This window comes from Lepidochelys kempii, chromosome 1 (genome assembly GCF_965140265.1).
Source record: "Lepidochelys kempii isolate rLepKem1 chromosome 1, rLepKem1.hap2, whole genome shotgun sequence".
NCBI lineage: Eukaryota > Metazoa > Chordata > Testudines > Cheloniidae > Lepidochelys > Lepidochelys kempii.
In genome coordinates, this window is record NC_133256.1 from 4,715,277 (window position 1) to 4,735,385 (window position 20,109).

At 44.6% G+C, this 20,109-nt stretch overlaps 1 pseudogene; it reads left to right on the forward strand.

Annotated features, from left to right (window-relative positions):
- The first annotated feature begins 17,841 nt into the window (after window positions 1–17,841).
- LOC140905596 (olfactory receptor 52D1-like) lies at window positions 17,842–18,781 on the forward strand (annotated as a pseudogene).
- Window positions 18,782–20,109: the final 1,328 nt, after the last annotated feature.

Here is a 20,109-nt window from a genome sequence, read left to right on the forward strand (position 1 = left end):
GTCTTCACCGTAAAGGACAGAGAGTCACTGGGGAGATTGCATAGGCAGCAGGCAGTATCTGTTGAGATCAGGGAGGCAACTTCCTTTATGAAGCATGCTTACACGACTCCTTGGAGTCACTTGGCCATCAGGGAACCTCACCTGCTTGGCTTATTGTGCACCAGATTTAACCCCCATCGTGGCCAATAGCAAACTGCAGGAGCCCAAATCACAGGGGACGTGTGGTGATGCTACCCAACTGAACTGCAGCCCAAGCCCTGCTGCAGGCTCTGCTCCTGGAATCTGGGCTTTTCATCACAATTCCTGTGGTTCTGTTTCGTCCCATGACTACCTCGGGGGCAGCTGAGTGGTAAATCACAGCTGTGATCTTTCTGAAATAATATAAAAGAGAATAATTATAATAATAATATAGGACTAGATTTTTCCCCAGCAGCCCCCTTCCGTGCATTACAAACCCAGGGTTCAGGCCAGGGATGGGAGAGTCCACATGGCTCCCTACATGGAAATTTCCCTCCGATCGTTCCAGGATGGGAGGTCCCTTCCCTTGTCTCTGAGGAATGAAAATGAAAAGGGGGCCCCAGGATCTATGGTCCCCAAAGTTATGCACAGATCTCTGTGATCTAGCGAGGCCCACCCAAAATCTCTGTGCCTCCACAACCCTCTCCAGCTCCCTGCTAGCACAGGTTCATCAGAGATATGCTACCAGGGCCTGTCACTCTAGCCACCTCCAGCAGGATCTGCTGAGGGGGGCGTTGTACACTGTGGAGGGGACTGCACAGAGATGGGAGGGCTGGTTAGAGTAGCGGATGGGCACAGTACCCCAGCCACGGACTGGTCGGGAGGTTTCGACCTTTCCATACCTAGAGTGCAGCCAGAGACTCCGTCAGCAAAACCTTCATTTACATTACGAGGGAGATGCAGATGAAAAGCCTCCAATTTCTCCTGGAAATCCAGGCAGCTGCAGCTTGGCAGCATCATGTCAACTGAGGTTTCAGAGAATGATCCATTTTCTATGAAACCTCACCCCAAGAAGTGAATGAAAAAGGAAACATTTCAGTTTGGGTCAAAATATTCCGGGGGTTGGGGGGGAGACTGTTTTCCAGCCCAGCTCTAGATCAGACCATGAGCCTCTGTCCTTTGTGTTACACCACCACACCCCTAGGTGGCAGCACTAGCTCCCCATCACCCTCCCACACTGAGCAACTCCTGGACATCTGCTAGGGTGGCTAAGCCAGCTCTATAACAGAGGAAGCCCCTGGAAAAGGCTTGATTGCAGGAGCCCATCCCCCAGTGGAGAAATTTAAGAACATAAGAAAAGCCATATTAAGTCAGACCCATGGCCCATCTAGCCCAGTGTCCTGTCTTCTGACCGTGGCCTGTGCAGATACTTCAGATGGGATGACCAGAACAGGGCAATTATCAAGTGATCCATCCCCCATTGTCTGCTCTCAGAGGTTTAGAGACACCCAGAGCATGAGGTTGTGTCTCTGACCACCTTGGCTAACACCTATTGATGGTCCTATCCTCCATGAACTTATCTAGTTCTTTTTTGGATCAGTTATACTTTTGGCCTTCAAAACAACCCCTGGCAATGAGTTCCTCAGGCTGACTGTTCATTGTGTGAAAAAGTACTTTCTTTTGTTTGTTTTAAACCTGGTGCCTACTAACTTCATTGGGTGACCCCTAGCATTTGTGAAGGGGTAAATAACACTTTCCTTATATACTTCCTCCACACCAATCATGATTTTATAGACCTCGATTATACGCCCCCCCTTACTCATCTCTTTTGCAAGCTGAACAATCCCAATCTCTTTTCGTATGGAAACTGTTCCATACCCCTAAATATTTTTTGTCACCCTTCTCTGTACTGTTTCCTATTCCAATATATCTTTTTTTTGAGATGGGGCGACCAGAACTGCATGCAGTATTCAAGATGTGGGCATACCAGGGATTTATATAGAGGCAATATAGTTTCTGCCTTATTACCTATCCCTTTCTTAATGATTCTCAACATTCTGTTAGTGTTTTTTGACTGCTGCAGCACATGGAGTGGATGTTTTCAGAGAACTATCCACAATGACTCCAAGATCTCTTTTTTCTCTAAAAACAGCTAATTTAGATCCCATCATTTTGTGTGGCTAGTTGGGATTATGTTTTCCAATGTGTATTGCTTTGCACTTATCAACACTGAATTTCATCTGACATTTTATTGCCCAGTTAACCCATTTTGTGAGATCCCCCTTTGTAACTCTTCATAATCTTCTTTGGATTTATGTATTGTCATAAATATAAAGAGAAGGGTAACAACCTTCCTGTATACAGTACTATAAAATCCCTCCTGGCCAGAGGCACAAAATCCTTTTACCTGTAAAGGGTTAAGAAGCTCAAGTAACTTGGCTGGCACCTGACCAAAAGGAGCAATAAGAGGACAAGAGACTTTCAAATCTGGTGTCGGGGGGAGGGGGGGAAGGCTTTGTCTGTCTATTCTGGGTGCTTGCTGGAGAGAGATCAAGAAAACAGGCAATCCAACTCCATTAGAATTAGTAAGTACTAGCAAGGAAATGCATTAGTTTACTTTTGTTATGGCTTGTGACTTTCTCTGTGCTGAGAGGAAGGTCTATTCCTGGTTTTCTTTTTGTAGCTTTAAAGTTTTGCCCAGAGGGAAATCCTCTGTGTTTTAAATCTGATTGCCCTGTGAGATTAGCTTCCATTCTAATTTTACAGAGGTGCTTCTTTTACCTTTTTTCTTTCTAATAAAATTTTGTTTCTTTTAAGAACCTGACTGATTTCTCTATTGTCCTAAGACCCAATGGTTTGGGTTTGTGATCACTTTGTAATCAATTGGTTAGGATATTATTCTCTAGCCTCCCCAGGAAAGGAGGTGTAAGGGCTTGGGGAGATATTTTGGTGAATAGAAACTCCAAGTGGTCCTTTCTCTGATTCTTTGTTAAATCACTTGGTGGTGGCAGCATACCCTCCAAGGGCAAAAAAATTGTGCCTTGGGGAAGTTTTAACCTAAGCTGGTAGAAATAAGCTTAGGGTGTCTTTCATGTGGATCCCCATATCTGTACCCTAGTGTTCAGAGTGGGGAGGAAACCCTGAAGTATATATTGAGTAGCTTTTTATCATCTGCACATTTTGCCACCTCCCTCTTTACCTCTTTTTTCCAGATAATTTATGAATATGTTGAATAGGACTGGTCCCAGTACAGACCCCTGGGGGGCACCACTATTTACCGCTCTCCATTCTGAAAACTGACCATTTATTGCTTCCCTTTGTTTCCTAACTTTTAAACAGTTACTGATCCAGGAGAGAACCTTCCCTCTTATTCCATGACTGCTTACTTTTCTTAGGAGCCTTTCATGAGGGACCTTGTCAAAGACTTTCTGAAAGTCCAAGTACACTGTGTGCCCTGTATCACCGTTGCCCACATGTTTGTTGACCCCTCAAAGAATTATAATAAATTGGAGAGGCAGGATTTCCCTTTGAAAAGCTGTGTTGATTCTTCCCCAACAAAGTGTGTTCATTCTGTTCTTTACTATAGCTTCAGCAAATTTGCCTGGTACAGAAGTTAGGCTTACCAGCCTGTAGTTGCCAAGATCTCCTTTGGCGCCTTTTTTAAAAAATCAGCATCACAGCTCCAATCATCTGGTACAGAGGCTGATTTAAGTGATAGGTTACATACCACAGTTAATAGTTCTTCAATTTGGTATTTGAGTTCTTCAGAACTCTTGGGTGAATCCCATCTGGTTCTGGTGACTTATTACGCTTTAATTTATCAGTTTGTTCCAAAACCTCCTCTACTCACACCTCAGTGTGGGACGGTTCCTCAGATTTGTCACCTAGAAAGAATGGCTCAGGTTTGAGAATCTCCCTCACATCATCTGTAGTGAAGACCGATGCAAAGAGTCCACTTAGCCTTTCTGCAAAGGTCTTGTCTTCCTTGAGTGCTCCTTTAACCCCTCGATCTTCCAGTGGCCCCCCTCAGTATTTGGTAGGCTTACTGCTTCTGATGTACTTTAAAAATGTGCTTTTAGTTTTTGTGTTATTTGCTAGTTGCTTTTCAGATCTTTTGAACCATGTACACATGATCACCAAGCCGCACACAACAAGTATGAGTCATGCCCACCAAAAAAAAAAAAAACCCATGAGATTGATTTAAAAATAATGAGATTTTAAAATATACTAATGTGGGGTTCACTTTCATTTGCATTGGTGTCTGAACCTTTGGGGTGCACCTGCGTCAGGTTTTCTAGCTTTTCTGCAATTCACTTTAAAAAAAACAAAAAAAAAAGTTTAAAAAAAAACCTGAAAGCAGAGATTCCTGTGTGGTGTCTAGATCCCAGAAGTTGGGGCTTTAAGAAAAACAGGAAATAGTGCGAGACTGCCAATAAAATCCCCAAAGGGGGCGCTTCTGGCCCTACCTCAGGTGGAGCACCCATAAACGAAGGCACTGAAGGTTAGTTAGTGGACATTTCTGGTCACACAATCCATTAGTGCAGAGACGTTATTTCCCTCTGCACTGGGGTACGGAACAGGGTTATGCCACAGACATCTGGACATAACAGGTACTGTTATGGCAGGCACAGCTCAGAGGGTCTCCTCCTCTTGATCAGGCATGAGACATGCATACACAGGGTAAGCAAGGCCATGCACATTCTTAATAGAAAGGGGTGTAACCCAAGCCCAGCTCCAAATGCCTGCTGCTAACTTTCTATTGCACCAAAACAACCCCCTCCCCCTGATCCTGCTACCCCCAAACTTGGTGATGATGAAAATTTGGATGCAGGGTGTGAGGTCGATCTCCAGCGCTGGACCAGCTCTCACTGTTCATGGAGGGGGTGGGGGTCAGGATCAGACTGAAGGGCAGCCCCGCTGGGCTCTGTTCAGCCAGGTGACACTCTCCAGACCCTTCACTCTCTGAAACCACATCCTGATTCCCACTATTGCTGCCGAGCTGGAGGAGGGGCCCAGAACTCCCTCATCAAAGGGGGCTGTGCTAATGACAGGCCTCATCACCAAGGGGTGTTGGGAAGAGTTCAGTTCAGTTCTCCAACCAGTGCCCCAAATTATTATTATGAGGCAAACAGAGCTGAAATCTCCCTAAGGCGCGTAACTCTGGCCCCAGTTATCGCAGTGTCCGAGCGCCTCTCAGTCTGTAACCTATTTGTCAGTACAACACCCCATGCAGCAGGGCTGTGCTAGTAACACCACTGGGCAGATCCCAAGACCAGAAGACACCACTGTGAGCACCTTGTCCGGCCCCCTGCCTAGCACAGGCCAGAGACCTGCCTCACAATAACCCCTAGAGCAGAGCTGTTAAAACAACCTCCTGCTGTGATTTAACAGTTTTCAGTGCTGGAAAATCTACCAGGTCCCTTGGTAAATTGTTCCAATCGTTAATTACCCTCATTGTTAAAAAAATTACACCTTAGTTCCAGTCTGAATGTGTTCAGCTTCCAGCCATTGGATCCTGCTATAACTTTCTCTGCAAGACTGAAGGGCCCATTGTTAAGCTTTTGTTCCCCATTCAGGTACTTACAGACTGTGATGAAGTCACCCCTTAACCTTCTCTGGACACAGTTTGGATGGGTCATTCAATCCTTTGTGCAGAGCTTCAGTTGGTAGTAATAGTCCTCCAGAGGTAAGAAGACAAAATGGAGAAGACAAAATGGAGAAGATGCAGCTGCCTTTTATAGTCTTTTGCCAGAAGGCTTATGCTTCCTTTGTTTCAAACAGGAGCTGCCCAGCACATGGCTTGGAAGCCTTTTCTGTCCATAGGCACGCCCCTGCATGCCTTGCTGAGTCATAAGGTGTATCTGCCTTCTCTCAATGGGTCAATTGTACAGCTGATGGTCCTTTAATGGGCCATCAAGTAGGTTACACAGTGCTGATGCCAGACTGTCTGGGGTGTCACTCAGAAGCATAGCACAAGTTTGACTATAACTCATAATACAGAGGTGATACAAGCATATAAACAAGATTATCATATCTGGCAAATTATAACATTTTTGAAGATATCTTACATGGCATATCTAGCATAACTCATTGCAATTTTACAATATTGTTATTCATAATATTCTAAAGTGTCCCCCAGATTCCATACAGCGTCACAGCTCCATCTGAAAACAAGCTCAGCTTTTGTCCCCCAATCTCCACTGGTCCTGTTGGGAGGCTGTTCCAGAACCTCCCTGCTCGGATGGTCAGAAACCTCGTTCTCCTTTCCAGCCTCAGTTTTCTCTTGACCAGTTGATCCCCGTTTGTTCTTGTGCCAACACTGTCCTTCAGCTTCAGGAGCTCGTCTCCTGCCCTGGTGTTTACCCCTCCCCTGCCCCAATGTTTTTATAGAACAATCTGATCCCTGCTCAGCCTGTGTTGTCTTAGGCTCAACCAGCCAAGCTCTTCCAGTCTCCTCATAAGCCAGGCCCTCCATTGCTCTGACTATCCTAGGGGCACTTCTCTGCACCGGTTCCAGTCTGAATTCTGCTTTCTTGAATACGATTGACCAGAAATTTACAGTTTGCCAGAGGAGGTCTCACCAGTGTCTTGTATAAGGATATTGTAGTGATGCGTGGACTCAGCGGTGCGGCGCTTCCTGCTGGTCATCCAGGGAATTAGCTGACCAACTGTCATAGCACCCTCTGCCGGCCGATGTCCCACCTGTCGCTGACCCCGTGTCTCTCCCTCGAATCCCGGTGCCCCTTCTCTCGAGGTCCTGCCCTTGGCAGTACGCCCACAGTCTCTGGGTCTCCCCTCCTTGGGAAACCCCCCAACCCTCTATCCCCACCTCGCCGCAGTCAGTGGCTTCTGCCAGTCACCATCTACTGGGGCAGACTGCAGTGTACAAGCCATTCATCATCGGCCAGGAGGGTTTGGACCTGCTGCCTTTGCCTCACCTTTGGCTGCCCCTCTGCAACCCCAGTACCTGCTTTAGGCCTTCAGCAAGGCCTGGAGTTTTTTCCAGCCTGGAGCTTCCCAGCTCCTCTGGCCTTTCCCCAGCCTTGCTTCACTCTAGGTACCCTGGTGAGCTCCCCAGCAGCCAGGCCCGTCTCTCTCAACAACTAGAGAGAGACTCTCCTGAGCTCCTGGCTCACAACCTTTTATAGGGCCTGCTGTGGCCTGATTGGGGCATGGCCCCAGCTGTGGCTGCCTTCCCCATCAGCCTAGCCATTCGCTCACAGCCCCAGCCCTCTCCCAGGGCTGGCTGTAACCCTTTCGAGCCCGGAGCAGGTGACCATCGTGCTACAGATATATATATATATATATATATACACACCCCACCCCCCGAATACATTCCACACATCCCCAGGGGGGCCCGCCCTCAGTTTGAGAATCTCTGGACTACATGATCTAATGGCTCCTTCTGGCCTTAAATTCTATGAATTTCATGAATCACTATCCTGAGTGGATCATTATCTTGGATGCAGCTTGAACAAGTTGCTACTCTGAATCATGATAGGCACTCAACAAGGATAGACACTGGACAAGAAGAATCAGAATTGTCACAATAAAACCGGGATATATCATCCCTTTACCCTCTAAACCCGGTCTTTCCTGTCTTGGAGGAAGTCTCACAATTGTCCCACTCTTCGAGCTGGGAACAAAACCTCATCTATGCTACACGCTTATCACCAAGCAGGTCTGACTGGACACCTTAGTCCCTTCTCTTCAGGTGCTTTAGACCAGAGCTATACAGTCACCCCCAGACTCCTTAAATCTAGTAGTTTTATTAGTAAAGAGCACAAAGCATTAGAGAAACAGAAAGTTGGCTAGATTGTTGGGCTCAACGGGTAGTGATCAATGGCTCCATGTCTAGCTGGTAGCCGGTATCAAGTGGAGTGCCCCACAGGTCGGTCCTGGAGCCGGTTTTGTTCAATATCTTCATAAATGATGTGGAGGATGGTGTGGATTGCTCCCTCAGCAAGTTTGCAGATGACACTAAACTGGGAGGAGAGATAGATACACTGGAGGGTAGGGATAGGATACAGAGGGACCTAGACAAATTGGAGGATTGGGCCAAAAGAAATCTGATGATATTCAAAAAGGACAAGTGCAGGGTCCTGCACTTAGGACGGAAGAATCCTATGCACCGCTACAGAATAGGGACCAAATGGCTAGGCAGCAGTTCTGCAGAAAAGGACCTAGGTGTTACAGTGGACAAGAAGCTGGATATGAGTCAACAGTGTGCCCTTGTTGCCAAGAAGGCCAATGGCATTTTGGGATGTATAAGTAGGGGCATTGCCAGCAGATCAAGGGACGTGATCGTTCCCCTCTATTTGACATTGGTGAGGCCTCATGTGGAGTACTGTGTCCAGGTTTGGGCCCCACACTACAAGAAGGAGGTGGAAAAATTGGAGAGAGTCCAGCGAAGGGCAACAAAAATGATTAGGGCTCTGGAACACATGACTAATGAGGAGAGGCTGAGGGAACTGGGATTGTTTAGTCTACGGAAAAGAAGAATGAAGGGGGATTTGATAGCTGCTTTCAACTACCTGAAAGGAGGTTCCAAAGAAGATGGATCTAGACTGTTCTCAGTGGTAGCAGATGACAGAACAAGGAGTAATGGTCTCAAGTTGCAGTGGGGGAGATTTAGGTTGGATATTAGGAAAAACTTTTTCACTAGGAGGGTGGTGAAACACTGGAATGTGTTACCTAGGGAGGTGGTGGAATCTCCTTCCTTAGAAGTTTTTAAGGTCAGGCTTGACAAAGCCCTGGCTGGTATGATTTAGTTGGGGATTGGTCCTGCTTTGAGCAGGGGGTTGGACTAGATGGCCTTCTGAGGTCCCTTCCAACTTCCCCAGCCACTCCACTCTGCCAGCTGTCCCATGAGCTGCTCCAGCTGTCCGCAAACTGCTCCGCAACATATCTTCAGGCTCCGCCACTACTTAAAACAACACTCAGTGATTTCAGCTCTTAGTAATTTTAGCTGTTTTGTGAATTCAGCTCATAATAGGGGAGCCTCAGTGCTGGTGCACCATTGGCCCAAAGTGAATTCAGATCAGCAGCCTGTAACTAGACTCCTAATGGAATCAAAATTAGCTCTGACATTCCACAGTGGAGGGAGAAGGAGGTCCAATTGGCATGTAGGGCCCTCACCAGGGGCCCATACCACCAGGTATTAATACCTGTCCCCAGCTTCTCTCAATTAACTGCATTTTGGAACCCATGTCCCTTACCTAGCAAGTGCAAGTCCCTCCATCATAACAAAAGGCCAAGTACAGTTCCACTGTCCTTGATTCACATAATCAGGATAATAACAATTTATTCTTCCTGCCCCAATAAGAGAGAAACTGGGGATCCCAGAGCAGCCAAAGTGACCATTTCGGCAGTTATGGGCTCATGCTAGGCGGGGTGGTGAGCCTATGCAAATGAGATCAACACCTGAAGTTCTTTTCCACAAGTTGCCACAACTCACCACCAGTTGTCAGGGTGGAGCTCATCCTGACTTTGCTTACCCATACATTAAGCAGAAGGGGATAGAGATCTAGACATGGACGTCTTTCTGCCCCGGTATCCTGGTGAGAAGGAACACTGCAGAGTTGAATTTGGTGTCATTAACAGCTGACATAATCAACTGGGCAGGTCTGAGGAGTTTTGAACTTTCCTTCCTGAAAGGAAAAAGAACAGGAGACTAGATGATATTTAACAAGTAGAGCTGTCAAACAATTTAAAAAAATAATTGCAATTAATATTGTGATTAATCACACTGTTAAAAACTAATAGAATACCATTTATTTAAATATTTTGATGTTTTCTACATTTTCAGATATAGTGATTTCAATTACAACAGAGAATACAAAGTGTACACTTCTCACTTTATTTTTATTAAAAATATGTATGCTGTAATAAACAAAATAAATAGTATTATTCAATTCTCCTCATACACGTACTGTAATTAAATCTCTTTATCATGAAAATTGAACTTACAAATGTAGAATAATTTACAAAAAAAAAACACATTCTAAAATAAAACACTGTAAAAGTTTAGAGCCTACAAGTCCACTCAGTCCTACTTCTTGTTCAGCCAATCGCTCAGACAAACAAGTTTGTTTACATTTGCAGGAGATAATGCTGACTGCTTCTTGTTTACAATGTCATCTGAAAGTGAGAACAGGCATTTACATGGCACTGTTGTAGCTGGTGTTGCAAGATATTTATGTGCCAGATTCACGAAACATTCATATGTCCCTTCATGCTTCAACCACCATTTCAGAAGACATGTCCATGCTGATGACAGGTTCTGCTTGATAATGATCCAAAGCAGCATGGACCAATGCATGTTCATTTTGATCATCTGAATCAAATGCCACCAGCAGATGGTTGATTTTCTTTTTTGGTGGTTCGGGTTTTGTAGTTTGTGCATTGGAGTGTTGCTCTTTTAAGACTTCTGAAAGCATGCTCCACACCTTGATCCCTCTTATATTTTGGAAGGCACTTCGTCCAAAAGGTTGAGTTGCTGTAGCTATCCTTAGAAATCTCACATTGTTACTTTCTTTGTGTTTTGTCAAGTCTGCAGTGAAAGTGTTCTTACAATGAACAACTTGCTGCGTCATCATCTGAGACTACTATAACATGAACTATATGTCAGAATGTGGGAAACACAGAGCAGGAGACAGACTATTCTCTCCCAAGCAGTTCAGTCAAAAAAGTAATTAGCATATTTTTTAACAAGAGTCATCAACATGGAAGCATGTCCTCTGGAATGGTGGCCAAAGGATGAAGGGGCATACACATTTTTAGCATATTTGGCATGTAAATACCTTACAGTGCTGGCTACAAAGTGTCATGTGAACACCTGGTCTCACTCTCAGGTGACATAAGTAAATGAGAAGTAGGAAGCAGTATCTCCCATAAATGTAAACAAACTTGTTTGTCTTAGTGATTTCCTGAACAAGAAGTAGGACTGAGTGGACTTGTAGGCGCTAAAGTTTTACATTGTTTTGTTTTTGAGTGCAGTTATGTAACCAAAAAACCCATACATTTGTAAGTTGCACTTTCACGATAAAGAGATTACATTATGGTACCTGTATGAGGTGAATTCAAAAATACTATTTATTTTGTTTATCATTTTTACAGTGCAAATATTTACAGTGCAAGTAAAAATAATATAAAGTTACCACTATATACTTTGTATTCCGAGTTGTAGTTGAAATCTATATATTTGAAAATGCTGAAAAAATCCAAAAATATTTAATACATTTCAATTGGTGTTCTATTGTTTAACAGTGGGATTAAAACTGTGATTAATCATGATTAATTTTTGGTTAGTTAATCATATGAGTTAACTGTGATTAATCAATAGCCCTATTAACAAGACATCTTTCTGCTCCCAGTGCAAGTCTAAAGATTCTCAGGAGCTCAATTAAGATCAGCAAAAACGTACTCTTGGATTTACACAACCAGTAGGAAAATAAGCACTGCCAGACTGGATCAGACCTGTAGTCCATCTAGCCCAGTATCCAGTAGCCAGGTCCAGATGCTTCAGAGGAAGGTGAAAGAAACTCTATAATAAGCAGCTATGAGATAACTTGCCCCCAGGGAATGTTTCCCCCTGACACCCACTAGTTAGACATATTTTGTGTGTCAGTTAGGAAGGTTGAGAGCCCTTGTAGTACTGATCAATGAAATTGTTTTTAATTGTTCACTTTATTAATATAACTTCATAAGTAAAGTTTTATGAATGAAACTACATTCATTCATAAAACCAGGTACCCCAATAACTGGCTAATTGAGTTTCACTTTCAATCCAATTGCTGCTTAAATCGCTGAAACTTGCACTGTTTCAACATTGTAACCTCTGCTCACTGTTTGTCGTTCATTATACTTGTCTATATTGTAACTCAAACTCCATTTTAACTTGTCCCAAACTCCATTTTGAAATGCTCACTCCATTTTGTAAAAGCTTGCTGCAACCTTCATTTTTGCAAAACCCGGCCGTAATCTTATTAGTTTAGTTTAGGTGTGTGAATGAGGTATGTATGGATAATGGAATCAACCTCCAGCCCCAGCCAGACTTGATGAAATAAAGTTTAAACACCAATGGCTGAAGATGCAGACAACAGCCCTAACCAAGTAAGAAGGGTCCACCCTAAAAAGAAAAGAACAACAAAAGTACAATGGAAGGAAGATCAAAGTCAGGTTCCAGGCTGAAAGTCATGTTTGCAATTGATGGGTGATCAATCACACTGAACCCAGAGGCAGTGTGACACAGCAAAACCTATAGACTTTGGATTCAAACTAAAAACCTTTTTCTGAAAAGTCAACACAGTATTGAAATGTGATGCTTATCTGATGCAGAGAGTAGATGAAATATTAGAATAGTTGTGAGCTGCCAGATAGATATCCACTTTAGACCTTACAAAGGGATATTGGCAAATACTTTTGATGCCAGAATCCTGGGAGAAGAAAGCTTTTTCCACACCCTTCAGCTTGCATCAATTAAGGACCACTTCATTTGGCCTTCACAGAGTGGCATTGACTTTTCAGAGGCTAGTGCACTGTATATTCCAACTGCCTGGGCAGTATGCAGCGGTACACTGCTACGATCAATTGAAAATGGTTTTTGGTCCCCTGTGTGGTAGCAGCATTCCCATACATAGTGCAGATGGCAGAATAAAAAAAAAAAAACACAACTATTGTCAATTGCTAGGTTGAACAGACTGCAAGACTCAGTTTGCCCTGACAATCTGAGCTCCTTTGTTATTGGCGAATATTTTCTTCTGTCCCGGGGGAGGCTCTCAAGCTGTAGTTCTCCAGGGTCTATTTTCTGCTCTTCCCCCTGCTCACGGAGCTAAGGGAATTGTCTGTGAGTCCAGGCCAACCAGAGAGTTCGCAGGGGAATCATAAAGGTCACTGTCCGGCATACTGAGTGTCAGATGTGAGATTCATACACTGATACTTAGGGCTCTGCTTTCCTGTCGCAGTAAGGATATTTCCTCTCTTTGCTGAGTGGATTTTGGTGAGTTGCCTGTTTCTGCATTAAAGTTAGTGCTGAGGGTTCAGAAAGGGTTCCAGGGTTCAAGTCAAGAACCATCTAGCCAGGAATTCACCAGCGTGCTGACTTGAACTGTTTAGTATTTAGTAGTACAATACTAAACAGTTCATGAGATTTACAATGGGAAATACAAATGTACTGGAAGTAGTTTAGACAAATATTTGTTTTTCAGATCAGTTCCTTGTTTCTTACTGTGTCCTTCTGTCTGTCTTGGTAGCTTTCTTTTTTGGGCTGTGTGGTTTTACCTCTGTTCACTCAAGTTTTCCAGTTCAGCAACGTCATTGTCCTTTTAGGAAGTTCAGCCAAAGCCTCTGCAGTGGGTATCTGTGAACCAGAGTGTTCACAACAAGAATGGGTCTCACACTGGCCAGATTCTGCTCTCACATTCTGCCTTCACACTGGGCTCCCTGACAGCAAAATCAGGGCACATATGTTTTGGAATCCCCATCTTTCATGATTTTCACAGCTGGTAGCCAAAAGATAAACATTAAGGGTGAAATCTTGGTCCTACTCAGATCAACGGCAAACTCTAAACACGGCCAGGAGTTCACCCTAAATCCACATATAGGGACTTAAATAAATGTCCTGATTTACATGGGCCATGAGCCTCCAGTGACTTCTAGGGCTGGGTGAGCTTATCAGGACCAATGATGAACTGACAGGAGAGCTGCTGAAATCTCACATTCACAGTCTTAGAGGTTCAGAACTATCAGGAGAACATTTTTTTCTGAGGGGAGAAAGGGGTCAGCTCTTTCTGTGTCCCTGCATCTCTGGAAAGGATGAGAATCCCCAAAGGCAGTAATAATAACCAGGTGGTGTTGGAAAACTCACCAGGGAGTTCCCAGAATGCACAGTGTGTCTGTCTCTGTGTGTGGACATCCTGCCTTATGTACAGACCAAAGATGCATATTGAGGCCTCCTGGGGTGGGGTTTGTGAGTTAGACTGTATTGTAATTTCTACCACACTGTAGCAGAATGTTTCTCACAGCTTCCCCCATCCGGACTATCCCTCTTCCTGTGAGCAACCCCTCTACAGCCCCATGGTAACATCAGCAATTGCCAACATGGAAAAGCAGCCTCAGGAAGGGGTGTCTGGGTTTCTAACGGGCTGCAATATGTTAAAGCTTCATGTCATTTTGAGAAAGAGTTACTCACACTGGATGCTTTTAATCTCCACATCCTCTGACCCTCCCGCCAGGTCTGCCCCTTTCTCCTTCCCTGCACAGGCTGAGTTGTTGCTGATCTCCCCCTTTTCCCCAGCGCAGACACTGAGTTTAACCTCGTCTATGGAGGTATTGCTGTGGGATCTGGCACCTGCTTTGGGTCCTGGGTGAGGGGTATCACTGTGTGGCCGTATGTGGGTTCTGGGGATGGAGGACATACATGGAAAGTTGGACAACATTGGGTACTATGGGGCGGGTGGCAGGTGGGGGTATATAGACAGGCAGGAAGAGTTGGATGTTCTGGGGCAGGCAGGGTGTACGTGGACAGAAAGACAGCACTGGTTCATGTGGGGACTGGGAGCAGGGAGTACATGGACAGGCGAGCAAATGCTGGGTGTTTAGGGAGCAGGAAGCGGCGTGCACATGATGAGGCAGGCAGAGCTGTTGAAATTGAATTGTTCTTTGTGATTGTTGGTTCAAGGCCAGCACAGGAACCTTTCCTGGCCTTGAATGCATGTTGGCGGGCCTCAGAGTCTCTCTTCCCTTGCAAGCCACAGAGCTGCAGCCTGGATGTCACAACCTTTATTCAGTTTTGTTTCCAGTTGTTTTTGTTATGTAACTTCAGGCATTTCACCGGTGAAAAGAACCAATGATCTTTGCTTCTCAGATGGTTCAATCTCCCATTATACTCTGACCCCCTTTCCCTTCTCTCCTACCCAACCGCGAGTGCCCTGATTCCAACAGCACGCTGGGCGCTAGTGTTTGCTCCATGCTTACCAGTCATCCCTGGCTCCCCCAACCTTCGAGCCGCCCCACACTCCCCACATATTTTCCTCTGCAAGGGGTTAGGTGCCTCCCATCACATCTGCTCCCTTGGTCGGGGGGTAATCAGTGACTGCGTCTCACCAGTGAGAATCTCAAACACCGCCTGAGGCTTTGGGGACTGCTACACAGGAACAACTCGCAAGCCGAGAAATTTGCGCAGTACATAATGAGAGCTGGAAACTCTGGGACACGTAAGGGCCTAAATAAATACAGCTGCCATGTGCAGGAGCCACTGGCAGATGCCTGAATCAATGGACCACTGGGACACAAATGTTAAACCAAGACATTCTGGGACCATTTGTTAGCCAGCTCTGTTCCTCATTCATGGCGCGGGTTGTACATACATTCCTCAGTGCAGTGATTTTATGGGCTCAACTCATTACGTTTCTCACCTCAAACGTTCATCCATGCAGTGTGTCACGGGATCCCTCTGTCTCGTGAAAAACACACCTAGTGTCACATTTCGCAGGCACCACAATCACAGGAGAATTTCTCCCCATAGGGCTAAATTCACCAGTGTCACGCATAGAAAAAATGCCTTCAGGAAGCTCAGGCACGAGCTTGCAGGCAAAACGCCTCCTCCTGAGGGCATGTTTGTCGTTTCCAAGGCCAGAAGGGACTGTTGTGCTCATGTATTCTGACCTCCTGCATAGCACAAGCCAGAGACATGCCTTGAAATAATTTGCGTTTGAAGTAGAGAAGATCTTTTAGAGCAGTGGTTCCTAGCAAGGGTATACGTACCCCTAGGGGTGCACAGAGGCCTTCCAGCAGGTACATCAACTCCACTAGGTATTTGCCTAATTTTACAACAGGCTACATGAAAAGTAGTAGCAAAGTTGGTACAAACTAAAATTTCATACAGACTTGTTTATACTGTTCTATATACTGCACACTGAAATGTAAGTAAAATATTTGTATTCCAATGTATTTACTTTATAAGCACATGGTAAAAATTAGAAAGTAAGCAATTTTTCAGTAAGAGAATGCTGAGTCACTTGGGTATTTTTATGTCTGATTTTGTAAGCGCATAGTTTTTAGGTGAGGTGAAACTTGGAGTACACAAAACAAATCAGATTCCTGAAAGGGATACAGTAGTCTGGAAATGCTGAGATCCATTGCTGGAGAGAAACATCCAATCTTGATTTTAAAATTGTTCCCATGGTTAATTACTCTCACCATTTGAAAAGTGTATACCTTATCTCCAGTCAGAATGTTTCCAACTTCAACTTCCACCCATTGGATTGTGTTAGACCTTCCTCTCCTAGACTGAAGAGCTCACATTAAATATCAGTTCCCCACGTAGGTACTTAGAGACTGTGACCAAGTCTCCCCTTAACACTCTAAGGCAGGTGTTTAATTCTTTACTCATTCTGGTGGCTCGTCTCTCAACCCTCCTTCTTGGATTGTGGATACCAAGAATGGATACAGGATTTCAGCAGCAGATGCACTAACGCCAAATACAGAGGTAAAATAACCTCTCTGCTCCTACTTGGTGTTCCCTTGGTTATTATCCCAGGATCATGTTAGCTATTTTGGCCACATGGTCACACTGGGAGTCTCATGTTTAGCTAATTATCCCTTCACACCCCCAAATCTTGTTCAGAGTCATTGCACTTCCCACGATTGAGACCAGCATCTTTGTCACTCAGACAAAGCAGGGTGCTTGCAAGAAAGTGTCTCACCAAAAGAAACAAGGGAAGTAACAGAGGTGCGGGCCTGTAGCCCTAAATACCAAGACCCTTGTGACCTTCATGCTCATTCTGTTGGCCGCAAAGTCATAGCCCAGCAGGATAATGTCTGTTTCCATGGTGGAAACTTCGCTCCTTTCTAACATATGAACTGCATAGTGGATCAGACCTATGGTCCATTTAGTGCAGTGTCCTCTGTCTGAGAATGACAGCCCCAGGTGCTGCAGTAGAAGGTGTAAGAAACCCAGCAGCAGGTTGATAGGGGATGCCTTAACCATCCTGAGGGTGTCACCCTAATGCCTAACAGCTAGAGATTGACTGGTTCCCTGAACCACATTGGCGTATAGGCTTTCCAAAATATTTATTTCGCTGTAAGTATTGTAAATGGATAGTCTTGTGTTGTCAGAGAGGGAGAACACATTCTTTATCTACTCTCTGCCAGTCATCCCCCTGAAAACTCTCTACCAGTCAGTAATTTATAGACTTTTCTCATATCCCTCTTATTTATCTCCTTTGTAAGGTAACAATTCCAGTCTTTTCAACTTTTCTCTCTGTATGAGAGTTTAACCAGGCCCTTGATCATTCTCACAGCCCTTCCCTGAATCCCTCTAGTTCTTCAATACCCTGTGTGAGAAGGGTGCACCGTACCTCACAGAGGAGTCTAGAGGAGAGTGAAACATAGACTAGCTGATCTCATGGCATTGTATTTTCTGTATGATTCCCCATCCCATTCTTCTTCGACACAATGTTTTTCTTAGTCTCTGCTTGCACTGTGATTAGGGTTTCACAAAGCTGTGTACCGTGTCTTGTACTGAAGTCATACAATTAAATTAGAACCACGTAAAGTGTTTGAGGACCTCAAGCTTTTCCCTCTAAAAGGCATACATACTGAAGATATTTACATTGAAGTTCATCGGTCATCATGCCACCCATTCACCTGGCTTAGATATCTCCCTCTGAGGACTTCTCTTTCCTTGAATATGACCTAAATAATCTGGTGCCATAAGCAAATGTCCCCACCTCACTGTTCACCCCCATTTCTAGATTATTAATAACTATAAAATATTTACCATACAATTTGTTGTCAGATGTGTAACCCCCCTCACTCTGCTTCTCTCCCTTCACAGGCACCTTGATCATTTCTGAACCTGGTCAACGCCTCAGCCACCTCATGGCAGGTTTCAACCTCACCCCCTCTGACCCTTCCCCATTTATCCTAATGGGCATCCCAGGCCTGGAAGCTGCTCACATCTGGATTTCCATCCCTTTCTCTATGTTCTACATTATCAGCCTGTTTGGAAATTGTATGGTTCTGTTTGTTGTAGGAAAAGAGCAGACCCTGCACAAGCCAATGTACCTGCTGCTCTGCATGCTGGCACTCACAGATATCGGCATGTCTACCTCTGTCATTCCAAAGGCACTTTGTATATTTTAGTTTAATTTGAAAGGCATTACTGTGGGTGGCTGCCTCACCCAGATGTTCTTCCTTCACATGGTTACTGTGTTGCACCCATCCATACTTGTGACAATGGCCTTTGATCGCTATGTTGCCATATGCAACCCTCTAAGATACGCCACCATACTCACCAATGCATGAATAGATAAGCTAGGTCTTGTGGGTTTGATAAGAGCTGTTCTCTTTATTGCGCCCATGCCCCTGCTCCTCAGCAGGATGCCATTCTGTGGCAACCACATTATCCCCCACACATACTGTGAGCACATAGCTGTGGCAAAGATGTCATGTGGGGATATCACAGTCAACAGGGACATATGGTTTGGTGACAGCTCTTGTAGTCATCTGATTAGACCTGGTGCTCATTGTGCTGTCCTACGGTCTGATCATCAGGGCTGTCCTCAGAATCTCCTCCAAGAAAGACCACCAGAAAGCCCTTAACACCTGCACCGCTCACATCTGTATTATTCTAATGTCTTATATTCCCTGTCTCTTCTCCTACCTGACACAAAGGTTTGGTCAAGGACTTGCTTCCCATGTACACGTCACCTTCGCTAACTTCTATCTCCTTGTGCCCGCCATGCTCAACCCTATCATTTATGGGGTCAAAACCAAAGAGTTCCGTGACAAAGTGGGCAAATACACCTGCAGAAGTTGATTGCCGGGGGCCACTGACTTTAAAGCTGTGTGATAAGAGGGGAAAGGATATCTCTTCACTAATCAAGGGTGCTCTGCCCCAGTTTGGCTGAGCTCAGCATTATGGAAGTTCAGAGTCTGAGAAGCTCCTCACATCTAACATCTTATCCCTCCATCACTAAGCACTGCTCTCTTCATTGTTGAGTTCCCTCTCTCTGACCATCACCTGACTGCTTTCATTGTCACCCACCAGCCCCCACACACTCACCCCATCACTTGGCCTTTCTGTGACTACCAGACTACCAGAAGATATTGCAACTTTCTGACGTAGGGTGGGTTTCCATTAGTCCCTCTCTGAACAGGGTTCTTGATCAGTTCGACAAAGTGAAGCTACACTGATGAACCAGACTGTTAGATCACCAAAGACAAAGTAAGAAGCTACAATGCTGAACTTTTAAAATCATATATACAGCGATCCAGTGAGCAAAATTTACTGTGGGAACTGAGGACATTCTTCTAGAACTTGTTGATGAGAGGTGTGAAACTGTGTTTTTGAACCAGACTGATGTGTTAAACTATGATATTGCCTTTGAGTCACATTACTTACCACTTTGTGCAGGCAATTTTTTAGTTGCTTTCAGCTGGAACTTTCAAAACACACACTAACCTTTTCCATTGTCAAAGACATCAAGAGTAGGTGTCGAAATTTCATGTTGGAGTTTGTGAAACAGGGATTATCACCAAACATCTAGGTGACTGAATTGCTTGCAGTACTAAGTCCTTCTACTGCACTCAGCCCTGCACGAGCTAGATTGGCTAATATCTCATTTTTACCATTGGTTTGTGAACACCTTGGACAACTGGAGTAGCAGTGGAGAGTTTTGTCGATGGTTCACTGGCCTCATACTCAGGACAACCAAGTTGAGCAGTTTTGGGTTGAAGTTCTCAAACACATGTTTTTTTTCTGGTTCATCTGAGAAAACAGTCTTTCAACTGCAGTGTTGCTAAAAGGTAGGGACAGCAACTAAAGAGCAAACAAGCAAAGTTCAATAAAGTCTTTGTCCCCAGTGGCACCCATGTGTTTTTCAGTTTCAATATAAAACTGCTCAGCATGGTTGTCCTCAATATGAGGCCAGTGAACCATCGGCAAACGCAAAGCCATCATTTCTTTTCAAGACAAAATTTGAACTTTGACTCCCAACACTGAATGCCATTAGAAATAAATACCATAATAATTTTATTGTTGTTTTTGTACTACATACATTGTGGGCTCCTTTTGGGCTATTGTAATGTTTTAAACATTTATCAGTCCTCAACCGGGATAAAAGTACCAGTAGGGGGCTTTGGAAT